The sequence below is a fragment of the Hemitrygon akajei genome, chromosome 22 (genome assembly GCF_048418815.1).
Source record: "Hemitrygon akajei chromosome 22, sHemAka1.3, whole genome shotgun sequence".
Lineage (NCBI taxonomy): Eukaryota > Metazoa > Chordata > Chondrichthyes > Myliobatiformes > Dasyatidae > Hemitrygon > Hemitrygon akajei.
Window position 1 is genome coordinate 43,259,461 of NC_133145.1, and position 22,032 is coordinate 43,281,492.

The window sequence follows — 22,032 nt, forward strand, 5'->3', positions numbered from 1 at the left end:
AGGAAAATGGTAATGATTCTAATTAATTATTTCATAGTGAAAATAATCACTAAAAAATTCCAATAATATTAGATAATCGAGGAAAACTTTATGAGGAAAATTTGAATATGCTGGTACATAGTACATGTTTGTTACTTGCACTAGAATAATGATATTTGAGTCACGTCTGACAGGTTTCCATGGGAATCTGGGCTGGTAGCGTGGAATCTTGTGTCGGTCAAGTCTTTGCCAATGCTTAATATAATGACTGGCACGACCCAAGGAAGGCATTTAAGTACTAATTTAACAATGAATATTTACTGAAACCACTTTTTGTTTGTTTTACCCAGTAGTTGTCCAGACAATTGTGGCTTTGTCCACTCTTAAGTTATAACAGAATTAGCTGAGTTGCAGAAAAAAATATAAGAACACAGGAGCAGGAGTAGGCCTCTGGCCTGTCAAACCTGCTTTGCCAACCAATAAGACTCATCAGGCCTTACACTCAGCTCCACATGCCTATCTTTTCCCCATAACTCTTAATTCACTTACTAGGCAGAAATCCATCTGTCTTAAACATTGTAATGAAATAACCTCCTCTGCTTCCCTGGGCAAGGAGTTCCACAGATTCATTAATCTCTAGGAAAAGCAATTCCTTCTCATCTCCACCCTGAATCTGGTCCTGTGAACCTTGAGGCTTTAACTCCTAATTCTGGTTTTACCAACTAGTGAAAACGACTTACCTGCCTTAATCTTATCTATCACATTCATAATTTTATACATTTCTGTAAGATGCCCTCCCATTCTTCTGAATTCCATTGAGTCTAATTCCAGGTGACTCATAGGCAAACCCCCTCATCCTCAGAATCTATGTTGTCAACCTCCTCTGTACTGTCTTCAAAGTCAGTATAAATGAGACCAGAACCACATGCAGTGTGGGCTCAACAGTACCTTGTACATTTGCAGCACAACCTCCCTGCTCTCAAATTCAATCTCTCTAGCAATAAAGGTCAATGCTCCTTTTGTGTTCTTGACAACCTGTTGCACCTGCGCACTAACCTTCTGTAGCCAATACACAACCATTCCTAAGTCCGTATGCTAACAAAAGGCTGCAGTCTTACACTAATTAAATGATGATTTGAACTATATTTCATTCCAAAGTGGATGACCTCCCATTTAAAAAATTATATACCATTCTGCCAGACCATTGCCCACTCACTTAACCTATCTATACCTCTCCGCAAATTTTCTGCATCCTCTGAGCAATTTGCTTTTCCACTCATTTTAGTGTTATCAACAAACATTGATATGCTACATTCAGTCCCCTCTTCCAAATCATTAATTTATAATCAAGAACAGTTTCAGGCCCAGCACCAACTCCTGCAGCACTTGGCTCACTACTGATTGCCAACCAGGGAAACATCCATTTATCTCAACTCTTTGTCTTCTATTGGTTAAGCAAATCTCTCTCCATGCTAATACATTAACTCTCAACTCCATGAATCCTTATCTTACACCTATGCTACACCTTATCAAACACCTGAAAATCTAGTAATACAGCATCTACCTGTTCTCCTCTATCCACTGCACTCCATAGCTACTCAAAGAACTCCAATAAGTTTCTCAAATAGGATTGCCTTCCTGAATCCATGCCATGTCTGCCTAATGGAACCACTTCCATCCAGATGTCTTGCTACTTCTGCTTTAATGACAGCTTTAAGTTACCTACATGTTGCCTACAATGAATTCTGCAGTCTGCTCTTGAAACACTTTAGAAGTGTTGGTGTGAATAAGAAGTCTATGTTTGCATCTGTACAAAGTATTACAAAGGTTTGTTTCCATGAAAAAGGTAGAAAGATATTAAAGTTAATTCTTAGTGTGCAATGATACAGCATAGAATAGTACAGGATTACAGTGTTGTGCTGAACAAACTAAAAAGCAAATCAAAATCACCCAAACATTAATCCCTCCCACAACGATGAAAGATAGAGGGAAAAAACCTCTATATAGCATGTTTTATAAATTCAGGATTTTCCAATTTAATTTTCCTCCTTTGAATTTTTGATGGAAATATAGTCACTGTTAAAAATCGGCAGTAATGTCCACACAGAAAGATCTCCTACGTAAACCTGAGAACTTCTGCTGATCAACCTATATGGTACAAGATCCAAATGTGCACAATATTCAGCGTGCATGCATGGCTTAGAGTAAAGGAGAGGTGAAGAGAAATTCTAAGTAATTTTCATGAATTAGTAGAAAGTTCAGGTGAAATACAAGCAAAGTTCCAAGTATGCTAATAAGCAATAAATGAGATAAATGTCCAGCTAATATATTCTGATAAAATATTAGTGACCTGAAGCACCAACACTGTTCCTCTCCCTACAGTACTGAACATCCTTTGACTAACCTGTTGAGTATTTCCAACGTTCACTCTATTTCCTTCAAATTTCCAGTACTGACAGCACCCTATTTGTAATGTGGCTTCAGTTCCTAGTTTTTGAAGGGCATGACATAATGCAGGTCTTTTTTAAAACAAGACAAGTTTGTAGTCACAGAAGCTTGTACCCAACAATAACTTCATTGATTAACGCCAGGCTAAATTTTGAAACTACTATAATGTATTTTTCCGAATTCTTAACTCATGTTAAAATATACTTAAGCCGGGCCAGTTTAGAGACATAGCATAACATCATTCTGGAACAAAGTCACATTTTTTAGAAATCTGTGGAGCACAAAGGGCTGCATAGAAATTTTAAAAATGAATAGGGAACATTTGTCAAGACAGCGTAAACATTTCAATAAACACTTTTGTGACATTAGAAATGAAAAGACCAGTAATTGTGGAGTTCTAGGACTGAAGTGGATTCACCTGTGATCCTTCCTGCTACAACCTGACACATAAAGGTCTGTCAAGCTAAACTCTGATATAAACCACCATCAGTCAAGTGGAATTTATTGTCTATATAATACAGGAAGGTGCAGTATAATGAAAAACTTGCTTGCAGCAACATCCCAGGCAAACAGAATGTCAATTACACATAAATCATACATAAAATTATACCCTGTAGTTCAAAATAAAGACTTAAGCAAAAACAAAATCTCAGTGCAAAAACAAAGACACAATCAAAGAAAGCATTATGCAGATTAGCCTCAATGGAAGGGTCATTCCTGAATCCATGCCATGTCTGCCTAATGGAACCACTTCCATCCAGATGTCTTGCTAATTCTGCTTTAATGACAACTTTAAGCATTTTTCTGACTACAGCTGTTAATCTAACTATACTAAAGTTACCTACATTTTGCTTACAATGAATTCTGAGGTCTGCTCTTGAAACACTTTATAAGTGTTGGTGTGAATAAGAAGTCTCTGTTTGCATCTGTACGAAGTTTCACAAAGGTTTGTTTCCATGAAAAAGGTAGAACGATATGGAAGTTAATTCTTAGTATGCAATGATACAGCATTATACAGCCCTGCCATTTATTCAAAATTCATGTGGGTCTGATTTGTGATATGGATTGTTGGCTTTGCCCACAAAAATTTTGAACTTCTGTATTTCTACATGTTACAATGACATAGGTATGCTAGAAACTGCAAGCAATGATGAAAGTTGTCAGTTCTTTACTTGTCATTTTCTTCTTGGATTGGAATGGACATTGATTTTAGATTCCACTCTGGTTCTGTGGGTTCTGAAGCAGACTGCTTCAGTTTGTACTAGAGATAGTTTCTTGTAGGAGGTGGGCTGGCAGTTAGATAACTTTCAAGTTTAGAACATGCAGTTAAGAAATCAGAATTAGAAATGCCCCAAAACTATTCACAAATATAATATTCACAAAGATTAGTACATTTTCTGTGATCACAATAGCAACTTTTTCTAAACTTCCTGTATTCTTCTCAATTAGCCACAACAACCTTGAAAAGAATGGTGCATACTTGCTGGTTCTACCAGTCAAATTCCTAGAGTATAAAAATAAATTTTCACAGATAAGCTCATGACAAAGCATTATGTGTTTGGTGCATGTGTGTGGTCAACGTTGCATGTTAATAGAACAACTTGTGCAGCACACCAGTTTATGGTTATTCTCCCATTATAATTAATTTAAATGCCAGGATGTCAGAGGTGGATGATGATGTGCCAATACCTCCTGGAATATAATCAAAGAGTATGTGGCTGATGCTTGGGATGATAGCACCTACTTTACTTTGAGGCGCTTTCAAATGATTATTTTCTTCACTTTATACCTTTAATTAGCTGTAGCTAATATCAGCTTTGCCATCTTCTGTTCTGCTATTATCTTCTCTTGAGAAGCATTTTACAGGCCAGTCTGCTCTGTGCCCTGTGTGATCTGCAGCTTCCCTTTTCAAGTTAAGGGTACTGAATATTTTCATATGTTCCAGCTCAGACGAAGGGTCCACACACAAAACATTTAACTTGTTGGAATTAGTTCCATTTTTCTGTTCTGCTAACACTAAAATACACAATATTTCTCACTGACATGTTAAACTGCTTTTCACACTGCTATTATGCATTAATATAAACATTTATGTGCAATTCCAGAAATCAGCATCAATAAAAATGCCATTTTTCCCAAAACAAAATATTGCAATGGCAGTATTTATGTGGACTGAATTTAGAAGAGGAGTTACTGTATATGTAATGTGATATCCCCTCTACAGTATGCATCAACCATACTCTGTGGACTTAATATACAAAATGGGATTGTTATAATCACCCAGTAAATCATGCCAAATTTCACAGTGGTTTTCTGGGGTTAAAATGCCCAGGGTCTATTACAGCAGTAATTCCCAAATGTATTCACCAGCACACCATTAACAAATATTTACTCTCCTTACATGGAGGGTTTGTTCTCTGAAACCTTCAATGTGATTTATGCAGTTGCTTCTCATTGACCATCTCTGTCACAAGTCTGTCTGCAAAATTAGGAGGGTTGGGCACAGTGATAGCCACCCCGTCCTGTAAAAGCCCAAAGCTACAGAAACACTAACAGAATCTTAAAAGACCTCATTCTGGGAGAGGAATGATCTCTGAAGGTGGGCTACACCTGGAGACAATTTGAAAGACTGGCTTAGGACCAAGGGCTCTGGTGAGCTGCTGTTGGTGGCCTATGCCCCAGTAGTGATGATGGACTTAAGTAATAATTCTCAAGTAAGTTCTAAGTAAGTTAAGCAAGTAAATGGCTAATATTGTAGAGCATACTTGACACAGAAATACACACTCCAGGTGCAATCAAATAGCCATGATCTGAACATACTCATAATTCCTCACTCAATAATAAGTTCAAAACTATACATGAAAATGATAATATTAAAGTTTTGCACAGTTATTTTCCAAGCATGAAAAATTGTCACTTGGGCTGAGCTTGTACTATGCCATCAGATCACCTACATTTTACCTGCTGTGCAAAGCACTGCTTGTCTGGAAATCAACGGAGATTCAGATGCTGAATCAACAAAGACAACAAATGTACTTTCAAAGCCAGCCTCATGTCACTGGAAATCTTGGAATCTCTTGGAAAACTGTTCTTGTAGCAAAGCAACACCACCTTGTTCTTTGGAAATTCCATTCCCAGAGATTGGCTCTGGTTGACAGTTGCACATAATAAAACATTATCAAGTCCATCCTCAATAAAATTGCTTATTAAATAGCTGAAGCTCCATCTGAAACTCTTTCAAGCAGATGCACAAATTGAAGATTTGCTTCCTTTTGACCTGCAAGTTAATGTTAAGATCATTTCAGACACATTAGTAAGAGAAAAAATGAACTTCCACGTTGGGTGGCTATAAGAACACTCTTTTACAAGCTTGTTTTTCATCAGACATAAATGAGTTTATTTTGGTGCACAGCTCCAAAATATTTTGAGATGCTGCTCTAAATGAGCCACTAAATCAGTTTCTGCCAAACAACTGTCTGTGGTTGGTTGTATGAGAATAAATTAAATTTGGTGTTTTATTTCAACAACGCTATCTTTTCTTGCACCATTCACCCATGAACTCAATGAATAGGTCCCTAGAGTTTTGCCTTATAATATCTTATAATGCCTTATAATGACATGAAGGATTAATAATGTGGTACTTGTAAAGGATATTTAAATCTGACATAGAGTGGGAAGCATTACAGTGTACTTTATCCATCAGATCTATTTGCTACTCACCTTTGACTGGCATGGCAAGTGAACCAGTCAACTGAGAGAGGGATCAATGCATCATGTCCTTATATTTTCCTACTGTGCCTGATTAGAATTAAACACATTCCTTAAGTAGGACCTTAAGTTATCAGTGCAGATGATTTATTTCCCTCCACATTTTCCAGGGGTTGGAATGAGTGGTCAGAAAAGTCAACTGAGCAATATTTGACCCATGAAACCCCAATAATCCTTCACTCAAGAAAAACTGAAGCTCCTTAATAGTTCTGTAATTGTAACACGAATCTAACAGCAATCACATATATATTAATCAATATTGAAACAAAATCTTTCAAAACACTGTAAAATATTGCATAATTACAATAATATACCACGTAAAGTAGATACATAATCTGTGGAGTAGGAAGTATTGAGGTGGAACGGTAGATATCAAAAATTTACTCTTAGTGGATTAAATATATTAGGATACATTAGGATATTAGGCTTGAAAAGATGTATTAGAATTGTGCTGCTTGGGACCACAAGCCCAGGGTATTGGGCTTCCTACATGACAGCTGCACCTAAACATGATGTTTGGATGATGATTTAGGAGCCAGGCCAGACTGAAGAGGTTGGGGTATCAGACCCCGAGGTAAGGGATGGGCCAGTTCAGCTTGCTAATCCACAACATTTACTCAGCTCTGTGCTGAACTAAGTACCTGTGGACAGACTCTCTTTGTGAACTTCAATTCAGAACGTAATTGGCTTGCACAATTTTTTTTCTCTCTGAACACTGGGTGTTTGATGGTCTTTTTTATTGGATTCTTTTGGTTTTTTTGTTTTATGGCTGACTGTTGAGAGATTAATCTCAAGGTTGTTTAAAGTATATGTACTTTAATAATAAATGTACTTTGAACTTTGAATGTGAGAGAATGGACCTACATACTTGACGGTATACAAATACCTTTTGTCCAGGAGTTCTGACGCTGCAATCATGGAGGAGGAAATCAATTGTGTTATAGATTCAAGGGGTATGTATGAGGAGAGGAATGAATGTATGGAGGATGGGTGAAAGCCAGAAGATTAAAATTGAAGGATGGTAGGGATTGGCAGAAAAAGGGAGGTGTGGATCAAAAGGTTCAAAGGTTCATCTATTATCAAAGTATACAACTCTGAAATTCTTCATTTCTCTGGGTAGCCATGAAACCAAGAAAGAAAAGAAAGGCAGCACGATCATCAACACCCAAATCCCACCTCCCCACAAAAAAGACGAACGAAAACTGAAGAGACACATCAACCCCCAAATCCCTCCTCTTGCTTAAAAAATAATCAAAATGGATCAGGCACATCGACCCCCAAATCTGCCACCCCGTACAAAAAAAATGAGAAGATCGGGTGAAAAACGCAGCATATGAAAAGTCTAAGACTGAAAAAAGCGTCTACAGTCCAAGTCCACATCCAAAATGCAGAAAAAACTGGACACCACTCTCTGGGCACAGTGGCAGGCTCTTCCCTCTCCACTACAGAGCAACCAACCAAAAGGCAAGCAGCTGAAGTTCACCCTCTGCACTCGTTTCCATGCTTCAATCTCCCTCGTCACTTTAATTGGCAAACAATGGAACAATCAGTGAAATAGAACCAAGCATCAGCTTGCAGTCCATCCTGCAGCCTGCCCATTAGAAGGTCCACAGACACTGTCTCTGCCACCCGGAATCCATTCAAAGACTGCAGAGCGCTGGAACACCCAAATGATCTCCAAACCTCCGCACTTGCCTTGATGTTTCAATTGCCCTCGTGCGCTTTAATCAGCAAACAATGGAAGCTATAATTAGCGAAATGGAATCAAACATTGGCTCATGAGCCATCCTGCAGTGTTCTCACCACAAGGTTTGCTCAAACTGTCTCTGCCTCCTGGGATCATCTCGGAGTCTGCAGAGAACTGAATTACCCAGACGGTTTCCAGACAGCAAAACGCAGGCTCCAACAGTTCCAGAATCATATTCAAGATGGGAAACAAATGTAAAAGACATAAAAGAAGTAAAAAAGATGGTTTCATGATCTACCCAGAAGATGTCAGCCAAAGGATCATTGTATGCAGGCGCCAAGTTGACCAGCTTTTGTATCAGATCAAAGTGAGAAATGAGTGTGGTAATGTGAAGGCTCAAAAAGTGGGTGTCGGGAATGGAAGGCTTTAAGACATTCATAATAAGTTTGAGAGGAGGAGGGAAGGGGGAAAGGGGAATAAGGAGAGGTATCATTTGGGATGAATATTGAAATGGAATCTCCCTAGAAGATGATGGACACTTTGTAATCACAAGCAGCAGCACAGGCAAGGTTAATCCCTCTATATAAATCTGAAACAGGGTTAGGTTTCATCCCTCTGGCTAAGACACGCTTCAATGTGCTTGGCTGCTGACATCTGTGGGGCTCATAATTGCTGTACAGTTTTGCCTGACATTAGGATGAAAACGAGATGACATTTGCTATCATTGCAAATGCCCAAAGGTTTCTACATGCATGCTACCACTTCTGATAAAATCCTACTACAAATGGCACAAAATCAGTAATGTTAAAGTTCTGTCCATTAACCAGAGTAAAACTAAACTTTCAGTGATAATTGGAAGAAAGATACTGTAATACTTTATTCAGTATAAAAGTATAAAGCATTGTCACAAAATAGTTTATTAAATTTTAAAAGTTACTTTCCAGCAGCATGAAACATGGGTCTGGATTGGAATTAACCTTAAGGCAGGCCAGATTGTTCTCATTGATCACAAATTGACGATTTTTTAAATATAACCTGAGGATTAAGCAGTGCAGTTCTTGTTATTCGAGCGTGAATATGCATAGCTATTACATACTTAGACAGCTTTTCAAAATACTCCAGTCAAAATCAGGTGGCAGTCAGATTATGAGACAACAGCCCATTTAACTAAACCCAGCAACATTAGGTTGCTGACATCAAGTCATATACTGGGATGTTATCTGAATTCATGAAATCTTCATGACGTCATGCGTGCACTTTAAAACATTTCAACATCAAAAGCAAATGACTAATATTGACAAAGAAAGCATCACGATATATCAGAAGGAAGACCTTCTATCGCTTTAGTGAATATTATAATTTTATCAGCTATTCAGTATTGATCTTTGGAGTCCTAGAGATCCCAACATTCCATCTTCATTATTATTATCTGTGCACACTTGGTATTTAATGGCTAGTGAAATCATAATAACTCATTCAGCAAAAACAGCTTTGTATATCAGTTTGCATCTAGTGTACCAAATCTACTATCAACTCTTTAATTATGCCACTCAAATCTAACCAGTTACTGGAATTGCTCTGATCTGTTCCTATAATCCTTAATCAACCATACACTGGCAAAGATCAATCGGAAAGCAGTTCAACCATACAAGTCAGTAATGAGAAACAACTAATTTTCTTTTATCATGATTGGAGCTAATATTAACATTTAATATCTACAGTACTTAAAGTCTATTTGACTTGATAAAGCTACCCATCTTTAATAATGAGACTTGTATTTAGTGAAAGCCTTAGGACATCCACAATGGATTTGTCAGGGGCGAGAAAAAGGGACAGCAAGATAGTGAGATTGCTGGAGTCAGATATATGCATCTGTAACCCAACCATGCCAAGATCCAGGAATACTAATGCACTGGAACATGATCTTGTATGTCTAAGATTTACAATATAATCCAATGAGGCATATGATGATAGACAGTTACCTGGCTCAAAGACACTCAATTTTGATGGAACCGAGCCAGCTGTTATGCAGGCAAACTCCTTGTTATGTGAAGCAGGGTTGTGTTCCTAGAAAACGATCCCTAATGCAGAGCCAAGTAAGACGTCTACACGTGCATCAAGAAATGTGAGCTGAAAAAACAATATTGTGCATTTTTTCCACATATATTTCATGAGAGCAACTTTTCTCCAAATTCTGGGTAGTGATTTGTGAATTCTGTAAGGGAAAATTTTTCGATGTTTGCAGATTTCATCTTATACAATGAAAGCCTGAAATTAAAAAAAATGACGTGTTTATTAAATTTCAATATTTACTTGCTTAGCAGCCAGCTTTTAGCTTTATTGTTGCATTGATACCTTTTGCAGATCTTGAATGACAGGCATAAATTCATTTAATTGTTATCAGACTCTCAACATGAAAGCCTACCAGTTATCTGTTGATATACCATCACACATATGACAACCTGCTTCCATATATCCCCAACCAGCTTTTACCTTATTAAACATGTTAAGTGTCTTTTTTAAAATACAGCATATATATTGTCATTCATACCTCTACTCCCTTTCCAATTGCTTGAGAATATGATGTTACAGTAAGGCAGGGGTGGCCAACCTTTTGCATTCCATGCGTCAATTTTTTTGCGCACGAGTTCAGATGCGCCATACAACTCTTGTACCCCCATTCAATTCTTGTAAAAATATGTTAATATGGACATATTTAGCATTTTTACATGATATATTGATTTAATATAAAAACAAGATAAACATTACTTACCTTTATGAGACTTTTAACAAATATATTTTGTCTTTTGATTTCTTCTTTCTTCTTAAATCACATATACTTTCCATAATTCAGACCCAAGCACAAGCTTCAGTTTTCCTTCTATTTCAGTCTGTTGTTGTGTATTATAGTGTATATTAAGATCATGTCTTATATTATGTGAGAAAGTGTTTTCACAAACAATGTACAACAGTTTTCCTGACGGACCCACTATAAATAAGAAGTCATTTTCCCACTGTTCATTGAATTCGTGCTTACTATCACTTTCTGCTTTTCTTTTGCTCATTTTCTTTTGCACTGTGATGGGTAACTGAATGTAAAAACAAGGATTAATTTTCGAAGAAGTACAAAACTGCAAATGTTCACAAAGGACGAACAAGGTACAACTCTGTAGCACACGATTATCAATCGTAAACTGACTGGCAAAGACCTGCGACGCACCACTGGTGCAGACCCCTGGTGCCTCAGGATCAAACAAGTATCAAACGTGTATTGAACAGTTATGGAACAAATGCAGAACAAAAGTCCTTCTTTCCTAGTTTGACTCATTGAACATCTTTTTAATTGAAAGCAGATTAATGTGAAAGAAGATAACAAAAGATGTGCACGAAATATTAAAATCGCTAAGTTTTATATTTATTCTCAGTAAAACGCATTTCTAGCTCTAAGCTACTTGAATTCCTGTTATAGATTTTTTTTCTACAAATCTGTTTTCTACAAATACTTTTCGCATGAGTAGGCTTACTTTTTTTATTATTATCACTGGGGTGCAATACACCACTTCTAATCATCCAATATGCTACTTCTGGCACATGCGCCATAGGTTGGCCATCCCTGCTGTTAAGGGTTAACCTTTCTGAACGAGGGATGAACTACAACTTTTTCAAGCTCATACCCCAATTTCTGGAGAAAATTCAAGACCACAATGTCTCTGAATGGGGCAGAGATGTATGTGCAGTTTAATACAATGACAAACTAGATACATCAAAATTTTTGACCTGGAAGAAACTGTACACTAACTTTGCTGATTATTACACTACAGGAAGCATTTTATGACAAAATTGCCTGAAAAGCCTCACCTGATAACTACAATCATCAACCTTACATAAACATTATCATCCATCTGACAAGTTTGGTAATAATACTATATACTATCACAAACATTAATTTACATCAAAATCTATACAGTGTTTATGATAAAACTCTCCCTTAGCAATCACATACAATACTTTTTGATATGCTCCACACTTGCAAGCAGCATGGTCAATTGTTTGTGATCAAAGCTTGAGATCTAAGGCAAACCTACCGCCTGAGGAGGTGGTGTTTGCTGAATTTTGCATTCTGGGAAGCAATACACTCAAAAATTAGGGAAAATTTTGAATACAGTAATCCAAAAAAACCCTGCATTTTTGAAACACCTCAAAGAAAAATACCTTTTAATAGAATGGTGGTGGTGGGGGGGGGGGGGTGGGTTGGTGTTATGGTGAGGAAAAGGAACGGTAACATCTGTGCTGTGGGCCAGAGAAGTAGTAATGAGAGTCCAGTTTCCCTGTGCAGACACGAGGGAACAATATTTAGTAACAAAGGAAGAAAACTCTGTGTTCAAAGCCAGAGGACATTTGTTTCATGTAACCAAGTGCTAGATCCCACACACTGATGTGGTTTAAAGGCCTGTTTGGAAATCAACAAAGCAGGCTGGGGAAACTGGAAACAATGAAGTCAGACTAGCATAGATGTACATACGTTATATTTTACAGGCAGATGGTGCAGCTTACAAGCATTTTAAATTACAAAGATGTGGCGTATACTTTTAGTTTTGGATTATAAATCTCTTAAAAAAATTCAACTGAGACTTAAACTAACAAAAGGCACCACGTACCGTGGTTGGTGCTGCTCTCTAGGTTTTAACTGAAATTGTTGCGTGGTGTTGTTCACGTCCACTGAACCCATTAATGTACACAAACAACAACACAGCTTTGGCAGGAAGTGGTCGAAGACAATTCTTGTCAAGTCTTCCCTGTGGTTGCCATCAAAGCGATCCCTCTGTAATTACCACGGTCAGATTTGTTTCCTTTCTTAAAGATGGCTACAATTATGGCATCTTAGATCCTCTGACATGCCCTCCATTTCTTAGCCAAAGGGGATATGATCATGATTTCTTGCCAGAAGTACTTCCCTGCCATGAGTCAATACTTCAGTTGATGCTAAAATAGTTTTGATTCAATCTGATTTCACATGTTTCACAGGGAGGGTGTTGTAGGAACAGAGAAAGATTTTTGTTTCCTCCTTCTTTCACCAAACTTCAGGAATTATGTGCAATAAAGAAACTGTGCACATAAGTATATCGTGAATTAAGCAAATACCAGCCTCAAAGTAGAATTCCGAAGGAGGCCTTGAATGGAAACAAATCTCAGAATTAATGCCAGTTTTTCTGCGTTTTCTCTGTATTTGCTGAGTCTCAAGGATTATTTACAATTACTTCACTGAGTTATAATAGGCTTTTGTTGGGTTTCTGGATTCACAATCACATCTATTGGGACTTGACATGAAAAGGGAATTTCTTGTTCCAAGAACTGCTGAAATTTTATCAGGCAGCACAAGCTGGTTTTTTTTTATATCACAGTGGTAAGGAAGAAGTCAAGAGGGTCAATAGAGTAGAGAATGAAGAAGAGGGTAAACAGAAAAAACAAAAGAAGAAATTGAATAGAACAGCCTTACAAAGCAGAAGATAATCGGTGAAACAGCAAAATCATATTCAGACACTTGAAAGAAAATTAAATGCCAAAATCTTTTTTGTCAATTCCTTGCACTGATTTGCACTGAAAGTGAAATTACTCTGCACAAATGTGTACCTTCAAACAGAATAGACAACTGTTGAAGGTTGCATATGTATAATAGGAGTTAGACTGATGCACAACATAGATAAATCAAAAGCACAGTCAATACCAAAGGATCTCTCACCTAGTTAGAAGAGCTATAAACCTCCAAGGACCTGCTCATGAAACATGACTTACATGCTCCTTCAGTGCTACAGCGAAAAAATTTGTACACAGGAGTTAAATATCAGAAAGGTTTTTCTTTTACCCCAGCCGTTAATAGCAAAGGAATTTTCAACTTAATTATAGACCTTAAATGCACTTCGAGCTAATGAGGGCAGCAAAGTCGAGGTTTTCTGGACATGTCAGATTTTACTGTTTTGCAAGCAATGGCACAAGTTTAAGTTAGATTCTTCCTGATAAAACTACTATGAGCCTTAAATTCTATTGCACCCTAATGGATCTGCAAGGGAATTGTGGTGGCACTGAGTTAGTGACTACTGAGCCATGAGAACAGTGCTGTACACTTCAGTAGCTCCCAGGACCAAGGGTTGATGTTGAGGAAATAAATGTTCAGCAGGTGGAGATCTTAAAACCATAAGATATAGAAGCAGAATTAGGCCATTCAGCCCACCGAGTCTGCTCCGCCATTCCATCATGGTTGATCCTGGATCCCACTCAACCCCATACAGCTGCTTTCTAGCCATATCCTTTGATGCCCTGACTGACCAGGAAATGATCAACATCCACCTTAAATATACGCACGGACCTGGCCTCCACCGCAGTCTGTGGCAGAGCATTCCACAGATTTACTACCTACTCTTTGGCTAAAGAATTCTTGTTTCCCTCTGTTCTAAAGGGTTGCCCCTCAATTTTCAGGCTGTGCCCTCCAGTTCTGGATACTTCCACCATAGGAAACATCCACTTCACATCCACCCTATCTAGTCCTTTCAACATTTGGTAGGTTTCAATGTGATCCCCACGTACTCTTCGAAATTCCAGTGAGTACAGGCCCAAAGCTGCCAAATGCTCCTCATATGTTAACCACTTCATTCCCAGAATCATCTTCGTGAACCTCCTCTAGACTCTCTCCAACAACAACACATCCCTTCTGTGACATGGGACCCACAACTGTTGACAATGTTTCAAGTGCAGCCTGACTAGCATCTTATAAAGGCTCAGCATTTTCTCCTTGTTTTTATATTCTATTCCCCTTATAATATATGTCAACATTGTACTTGCCTTCTTTACCACAGACTCAACTTGTAAATTAACCTTCTGGGAGTCTTATACGAGGACTCCCAAGTTCCTCTGCACCTCTGATGCTTGAACCTCCCCATTTACACAATAGTCAGCACTATTGTTCTTTTTACCAAAATGCACAATCATATATCTCCCAACACTGCATTCCATCTGCCACTTTTTTGCTCATTCTTCCAATTTGTCTAAGTCTTTCTGCAATCGCAGTTTCCTGAGCACCACCTACACCTCCACCTATCTTCATATTATCTGCAAACTTTGCCACAAAGCCATCAAATCCATTATCTAAATCATAGAGAGTCAATGTAAAAGTCCAGTCCCAATACTGACACCTGAGGAGCACCATTGGTTACCAGCAGCCAACCAGAAAAGGCTCCTTTTATTTGCACTCGCTGCCTCCTGCCTGTCAGCCATTCCATTATCCATGCCAGTTTATTTTCTGTAATGCCATAGGATTCTATCTTGTTAAGCAGCCTCATGTGTGGCACCTTATCAAACGCCTTCTGAAAATCCAAGTAAATGACATCCACTGCCTCTCCTTTGTCCACCCTGTTTATTACTTCCTCAAAAAACTTTAACAGATTTGTCAGGCAAGATTTCTCTTTACAGAAACCATACTAACTTTGACTTATTTTATTAGTCTCCAAGTACCTCAAAACTTCAATCTTAATAATAGACTCCAACACTTTCCCAACCACTGAGGTTAGGCTAACTGACCTATAATTTCCTTTCTTTTGCTTTCCTCCCTTCTAAAAGAGTGGAGTGACATTTGCAATCTTCCATTCCTCTGGGACCATGCCAGAATCAAGTGATTCTTGAAAGATCATGACCAATGTATCTGTTATCTCTTCAGTAACCTCTCTCAGGACTCTAGGATGTAGTCCATCTAGCCCAGGTGACTTATCCACCTTAAGACCTTTCAGTTTGCCAACACTTTTTCCTTTGTAATAACAATAGCACTCACTGCTTCTCCCCAACACTCACGGACCTCTAGCACACTGCTGGTGTCTTCCACAGTGAAGACAGATGCAAAGTACCCATTAAGTTCATCTATTATTTCTTTGTCTCCCATTACTACCTCACCAGCATCATCTTCCAGTGGCCCAATATCATCCCTTTTGCTCTTTATTTAACTCAAAAAAACTTTTTGTATCCTGCTTTATATTATTGGCAGTTTGCCCCCATATTTAAACTGTTCCCTTTTTATAGCTTTTTTAGTTGCCTTTTGTTGGATTTTATAAACTCCCCAATCATCCAACTCCCACTGACTTTTGCTACCTTATATACCCTTTCCTTCGCTTTTATGCAATCCTTAACTTCCTTTGTCAGCCATGGTTGCCTACCCCTGCCGTCTGAAAACTTCTTCCTCTGTCACCTATTCTGTGTCTTGAGAGCTATTTCTACAAACTTCAGCCATCTTGGCTCTGCCATCATCCCTGCCAGTATCCTCCTCCAATCCAACTGGCCAGTCTTTTGGAAAGGACATGGAGATCAGGCCCTCGAACAACTGGGGACCATAGACTTCAGCTGAATAATATTTCTGAGGATGGGGAGAGGAAGAGACCAGAAGGTACAGTACATAAAGGGTTATGGAGTGGAATCAAAGTCTTGTGGGATCGAAGGATTATGGAGATTGGAGGGTAATGGGATTGGGGGGGATTTGATTGGCTAAAAGGATAAAAGGTAACTAAATAAATCACCATTCAGCAATGCAGTGCAGATCCACGATTCTGTGTGCCTTGCACCTCTAAAAGAAGCAATTTATGAGAAATTTGGCTGGCATGAAAATGACTGGCCTGGTCTAATTTCTAGGAATTTACATAGAAAATGGCAGTCAGGTACCATTCTAAATGTAATTGATTTCAGATCTGATTTAGTAGTGAAAAAATACATTTCATATCTTGATTTTCAGAACAGAATGTTTTAAAATTAAAATCAGATTAAAGCTACACATTGCAAGATTGTGATCATTACAAAATATTTGCAAGTCTTATTCCAAAGACTGAATATAGTCTGTATTCCACAATTACAGCAATAGCAAAATCCCAACCCAGCAGTCTGAATGCACATGCAAATGGCAGTTCGAAAGTAATAAACAGATTTGTGTAGAGGTGGAAATGATAAGTGTCCGCTAATAATTGTAATGCAATAATGTGTATTGGACTGACACCCAAATTAATAATTTTATCCCCGATGTCATCAAGCAGTTTCCCTTAGCTGGAGAAAAGGAGGATTGTAATTATTAGAGTGAGTTTTTGGGTAGATGATTCATTTACACTTAAATGACTTTGGCAACCAGTCTTCTGTTCTTTGACAAAGTACTGCGGATTGAGTTCATAACAATGCATTTCCTAAAAGCTGTGAACCCAGTTCATTTGTAACAATGCTGTTCCTAAAAGCTGTGAATACTGGAATACTAGCCCAGATGCTGCAGATGGAAGTGCGAAGTTTACAGGTAGTTTTGAAGACAGCATTATCTATACTTTGTAAATATGAATAGTCCTCTATGTTAGCACGTAAAATACCAAATAAATGCATTGTGGATTTAACTTGCATTCCTAAAGGCTGTGAATACCAGCCCAGACATGTTGGCGTTGGGAGGAATGGATGAAGTCAGAACATATGATGTTTTGTATGTTGCTCCAAAAGAAAGCATTATCTATACTTGTAAATATGAATTGTCCTTTGTGTTTAGCAAATAAATATCGAGCCCACATTGGGCTAGCAGACCTTCTCCACCGAAAGGGTCTCCATCCGCATGATGCCTGCTAAACCTCGTTTTGTTAAATAAAGAAGCTGCTTTGTATCTACCAGTAACTCTCCCACTCCAGTGATTTCATTCACGCCATAACAGTAATGTTGAGGAAATAAGATTCATGACCGTTCTGCAACAAGTAAGGGAGGCATCAGGTTACTTTTAACCTACAGGGGACAAAGACAAAGGCCATGATTGGCAATGCCAGCCTGCCCATAGTGCAGTTCTGGGATTAATCTCTTCAAGCACACTGCGGGCACCGATAAGGCTTCAGAAGTTGTTCGTGTGCATTACTAATGACTAACAGTTCTTCTGCTGCCATTTCTGGGAGTTATTTGGAAGTGCTGCAGAGAGAAAAACATCTTTCTGCAATCAGTACAAAACGTTATACTTATTTCATAATCAGCAGATCTTCATTGCAAGAAGGGAGTCAATTGATTGCTTACTTGTCTATCTGCCATTATATATTATTGATCTTTTCTGCCTTAAATTGCTGGGTATCAATGCAAACCTTGCTGTAAAAGTGTTGGAGAAACTGGGAAGTTCACAGATTCACTCTCAACCCCATGCTGAATTAACTATATCCAGCTGTCCTAGCAGTGTGAGGACAATTAACACAAATGCCTATATAGTCAGAAGTTAGGAGAGAAATTTGTTGATATTCCTGCTAACCACTATTCTTCAATTACAGCTGAAAATCAGAATGCCTAAGAAGCATTCTGATCAGGTCAGACAAAGATATCGGGTTCAAATATAATGAGGTAAAAGGGCTTACTAAAACTGAAATAAAGGAAGATCAGAATAGAACAGTACATCATTGTTTGGAGAGAACAAGTTTAATGTCAAAAACATATAAATAACTGCTAACTAGAAATAATCCAAGAGTAAACTTGTTGAATGGAACAACATCTGCTGACAGGAATCATTCATGTTCTCAGTGGAGCAGAACATAATCAGTTACACAAAAAGCTTATTTTAAGGCTGTCTCTTCCCAATTGTTCAAAAATATAAAATAGGGTAATAAAAGGCAATGATCACTCTGAATGGTATGGAAGCTCCATTTATCAAGCAATGCAATGGATTACATTTCCACAAGCAGAAAAATAGTTTTTGAATTTAATTTAATTCCACTTTAATGTAAAAAGAAATAAAATTCCAGTGAAAATTTCTGCTTCTGCCTTTCTCTTTCTCTCTGCTCAGTCTCACAGATATTAACAAAGTTATTTTACAGGTGTTAATGATTAGCATGTATTTATTGTAAGTGTCAACATATCACAATTAAGAGAATTAGTCAAAGTTCAAAATTCAAAGTAAATTTATTATAAAATTTATTTCTTGTGGGCATACTCAATAAATCCATAACTGAGTAATAACCATAATAGAATCAATGGAAGACCACACTAAGTTGGGTGTTCAACCAGTGTGCAAAAGACAACAAACTGTGCAAATACAAAACAGAAAGAAATAATAAATAATAAATCAATAAGCAATAAATATCAAGAACATGAGATGAGTCCTTGAAAGCGAGTCCATAGGTTGTGGGAACATTTTAATGTTGGGACCAGGGAATTTATCCCCTTTGATTCAAGGGCCTGATTGTTGTGGGATAATAACTGTTCCTGAACTTATGACACAGCCAGTCAATTTACTGTCCTCCACACATCTATAGAAGTTTGTCAAGGTTTTAGATGTCAACAACAAAACTAAAAAAAATGCTATCTCTGTTTTAAATTTTATTAAATAAAGCAGTTTAAATTAGTGTTTCACTCACTCCATCACTCATCTTAATGCACTGCCTGTCTTTCAGATTTGTCAGGTGTTCAGAGAACCATTATTTATCTTTTTGATTCTCTATTGAGTTAAAAAATAAATTCTCTCTTACATCTTTAATTCATAGCAAAAAGAATATTGTTTGAGTTGAGAATCTTCAACAGAACGAAGTACTGAAACATCAAGAACAAAATGCAATTATGTGACAGATTTCATGCAGCAAAACATTCCAAAGCAAAAAGAAACCACTACTGGAGTGATACACCACTGCCTACAGATTTATAATTAGAAAAGAAAGCCCCAATCATCATCCTCACTAATTTTTGATCCAGTTTACCAGAATTACCCTGGAATCCATGACTCTACCTCGTGGACCACTCCCTCAAGTGGGACCTTTCCCAAGGCCTTAAAGTTCATGTATACTCTCATCAACTAAGACAAGTGTGTTGCTCCAAAGAGAACGATATGAGGTCATTCTTAACCTCAGCCATTAGGCTCTATGAGTCAACTTATAACCGGGGAAGTGACGACCCCCTCTTGTAAGAGTGTTATTAGTCCTGTCGAAGGGTTTCATCAACAAATTTAGTGAATATATTAGCAGACCAAGTATTTACTACTTTGCTCCTTTTCACTGTTCAATGAGATGGATGGGCTTGGCATCGTGGTAGCAGCTTCTCAACCTTATGTAGTCTGTTTTGTTACAATGAAAGAAGTTGGGCAACTGCACTGAAACCATGCTCCACTAACTATAATCTTGGAAAGGCAATAAAGAACATGTTGGCCTTTTTGCACAGCATAGGATAGAGTTCAGAAATTTCTTTATGCAACCAAAAGTCTTTGTATGACTTTTTGAACCCCATCTTAGCTCAAAGTCATTTTGTGGCAAGATCAGTTCTTCATCCATCCCTCCTGTTAATGCCTCATTACAAGTGTTCAGGAATGGATTTATTACCCAATATGGAATTTGGATAAAGAGAAAATCCTTAAATCTCTCTGACATATCTTTCTGCAGCACACCCAGCTGGGCACAGAACACTTGAAGATCATCTTTCTTTCTCTTCCAGAGAAGCTCAGATATTAGGTCGTGACAGCCAATGCTGCACTTAAATAGGGTTCATTGGACAGAGACATGGAGATGACTGATTAGACTTTGATAAGATTCACATCATTTCGTTGCAATGTAAGATTGATTTCATTAAACATTACGAATAATTCTCACAAATAAGCAATGTCATGTCTGATATTCTTCAGTCAATTACTGAATGAAGCATTCAAATCTTCAAAGAATTCAGGGCATAGGACTTGATTTTATTTATCGTTGTGATAGTAGTATTTAATAGTATTTAGATTATTTGTGACAAGATATTGCTGGTGAGTAAATATGTCAGGTACAGCTGTGCCAAAAAAGTATTAACCCCACAGTGGCATGCTCTCATTGATGGTGCCCCATCTGTTGCACAAACAAGAATGTTGGTGAGTGGACTATCTTTCTTCTTGACAACAACCCAAAATATTGACTCCCCTTCATATTTGTTTCTAGTCACCTTGCAAATAATTCTTGAACCATGCTTTCATCTTTTATGAGGCAACTATAATCAAGATTTGTTGTCTGACAAAGATGACTCATCCAAATGCAGAGCAAATTCTGTTGTCCTAAGTATGTTGCACAATGTGCCTTCCACATTCTCAGACATTTCATCTATTTGTCTTTGAACAGAGTTTTTGCGAGCAGAATCACTAATCATTTGGTCTGGTGTACTATGCAAAACTGTACTCAGAATCTCCCTCACTGTTTAAAGAATCAGTTCTTCTCAAATTGTATGGGGCTTTCCAGGTTTAGCACTGAGAAATGAAATGTTGTATGAAGCATCCAAACCTTTACTGATTTGTTGTTAAGTGCTGGCAAACATATTTTGAAGTGTTTGTAAGTATCTGAAAGTTTTCACAAAGTAACTGAAAATAAGCCAAGCTGTGATCATTGTAATCAATTGTGAGGCACTGAGGATCAAATGCTGATAATGAGTAATTCATTTCTCAAATTAAGTCTGTAATTCCTCAGCTGCTGCCCTTGCTACTGAGAGCTCCCCATCTGCTTTACCACCCCTTAGAAACTCCCCCCCATCCCCAGGGGTGACTACATTCACATCCAAGTCATCAATAGATATCATAACCAGCAAAGATCCTAGCACCAGTAAAAGAAAATAGAAGATCAAAAAGAAAATCAAGAAAATATTTTTCTACCAGTACTTTCTGCTTCCCATCCAAACAAAATTTGGATCAAATTAGCCAGCTCACTTTACATCTCAGGTGTCTAATCCTTCCGTAACAGTTTGACATGCAAGACCTCATCAAATTCCTCACATAGTCTGTGCAAACATCCACCTTCATTAATTGTTACATCCTCTAAAACTCAATAAAACTAGATAATCAGGATTTTCCTCATCACAAAGTCATGCTGGCTATCAGTCCCTGCCTTTCTAAATCTAGTACATAAATCTAGTTCCCAGAACTTTGTCCAATGACTTCCCTACCACTGACACAAAGCTCAACAACCAGCCTGTAGGTACCTGACTTATAATCTTGCAAGTGACAGTCCTAATGATTGTGGTGTCCCATTTAATTACACACTCCTCCAACTAAATTGATTATTTGATATCTTAAATCTGGATTCAATACTATCTTTCACTCATCTTCCAAAGAAATTAAACAAATGTATTGGGAAGACTTAGTTCTGAGATCAATACCAACTTCTGCGCCCCCCCACCAACAA

The 22,032-nt window shown here is 37.8% G+C and overlaps 1 protein-coding gene across 4 annotated transcripts in view; it reads right to left on the minus strand.

Annotated features, from left to right (window-relative positions):
* The window catches only part of LOC140714669 (protein sidekick-2-like), a 919,455-nt gene that overhangs the window by 739,339 nt on the left and 158,084 nt on the right, over positions 1 to 22,032 (minus strand). The gene's annotated exons all lie outside the window — the stretch shown is intronic.